A 2,261-nucleotide genomic window follows, 5' to 3' on the forward strand; every position below is an offset into this window, starting at 1 on the left:
ACTAGAACTGAACTAGAACTGAACTAGAACTGAACTAGAACTGAACTAGAACTGAACTAGAACTGAACTAGAACTAGAACTAGAACTGAACTAGAACTTAACTAGAACAGAACTAGAACTAAACTAGAACTGAATTAGAACTGAACTAGAACTGAAATAAAACTAAACTAGAACTGAATTAAAACTGAACTAGAACTAGAACTGAACTAGAACTAAACTAGAACTGAACTAGAACTGAACTAGAACTGATCTAGAACTGAACTAGAACTGAACTAGAACTGAACTAGAACTGAACTAGAACTGAACTAGAACTGAACTAGAACTGAACTAGAACTGAACTAGAACTGAACTAGAACTGAACTAGAACTGAACTAGAACTGAACTAGAACTGAACTAGAACTGAACTAGAACTGAACTAGAACTGAACTAGAACTGAACTAGAACTGAACTAGAACTGAACTAGAACTGAACTAGAACTGAACTAGAACTGAACTAGAACTGAACTAGAACTGAACTAGAACTGAACTAGAACTGAGCTAGAAATGAACTAGAACTGAACTAGAACTTAACTAGAACTGAACTAGAACTAAACTAGAACTGAATTAGAACTGAACTAGAACTGAAATAAAACTAAACTAGAACTGAATTAGAACTGAACTAGAACTGAACTAAAGTAGGACTCAACTTGAACTGCAATCCGAGCTTAAGCTCTGAGTGGACTAATGATTCACCTTTCAGGACTCATGAATAGCTTCGGTTATCAATCGATTAACTACTATAACTGCTCTTCGCAATCAATGTTTTTGCTGGGATATTGTGATAAAATAAATTAAATTTCTTGTTTTTTAAAAGAAATTTATTAGTAGTATTAGGCACTATTTATTGTAGGAATTAAATTATAATAAAAAATAATAATAACTATTCTTTTCGATCAATTACAAATAAATACAAACATATAACCAGTTAATAAGTGTTATTTATCGTAAAACTGAAAAGTAAAATAAATTTTATAATTTGCCATTTAAACATGACTTAACAGAAAATTTTTATTAAAAAAACGGCAAAACTGACGGATAGACAATTAAATAAAATTTAAGATAAAAAACAAAGAGTGCAAACTACATGCACGAGGAGTTAACGGTTGATTGATTTATTTTAATAATAGTATTTAGCAACAAGAAAAACGTTTATTTTATATTTTATTTCAAACAGCTTCCGATATTACAGTAATATTGTTTTAATATTAAATTCTTTTTCTAATAAATATTTATCTTCCTAAACATGCGTGTTATGTTAAAGAAAATTTTGCAATGAAATCGAATATTGGTTCCTGTATTAGGATTTCGAAATTTTCAAATTCTAGTCACATTTTAGTGCTCCTTTAAGATTGTAAATTTTAAAAATATTTGTTTTTCAACAAACATTTCGAAATCAATCTTTTTATTACTCTTTAAAAAGTGGGTACTTTTTCTGGTCTAAAGAAGAACTTATAATGACATGATCATCATTTCAAATACAGATCACGTAGATTTCAGTTTGGACAATATTTTTATTTTTATTCTTATTTTTACTTTTATTTTATATGTGTTGTCTTTGCTTCGCTTTCGTAAACTTCTTAACAGGTTTTGTTTTATTTTTTTTATTTTTTATAAAGTGTAATAAAAAATGCATAATTTGTTTGATACAAGTTTCAATTTGTATTTAAATTGAAAAATTCTCTGAATTGAAAAAAAAAATTATGTGGTTTAAGTGAAGTACCTACTCCAGCTCCCTCTCTAAACTCTTTTTCTATATTAAAATAATAATTTTTTTTGATAAAATTTCTTGAATATTTAAGTGAATTAATTGAAAATAATTAAAAACAAGCTTAACAGGTTAATAAATATTAAGTAAAAAAATTACTTATAGATAGCTTTATTTGAAACGTGTTTTGATAATAACATTTTTGCAATAGTAAACTGCACAGAAAACGCTGATGTTCCAAAGAATTTATCAAAAATTCTCTTCAAATATGAAATTTATCCTAAATTTCTTTTAAATAGGAAATTTGCACTAAATATTTTCTAAATTAGAAATTTATCCAAAATTTTCCTTAATGAAAAATTTGCCCCAAATTTCCTTAAAATAGAAAATTTTTTTAAAAATTTCCTTTTATAGATAGATAGATAGATAGATAGATAGATAGATAAATAGATAGATAGATAGATAGATAGATAGATAGATAGATAGATAGATAGATAGATAGATAGATAGATAGATTG

This window comes from Lucilia cuprina, chromosome 3 (assembly GCF_022045245.1).
Source record: "Lucilia cuprina isolate Lc7/37 chromosome 3, ASM2204524v1, whole genome shotgun sequence".
Taxonomy (NCBI): Eukaryota; Metazoa; Arthropoda; class Insecta; order Diptera; family Calliphoridae; genus Lucilia; species Lucilia cuprina.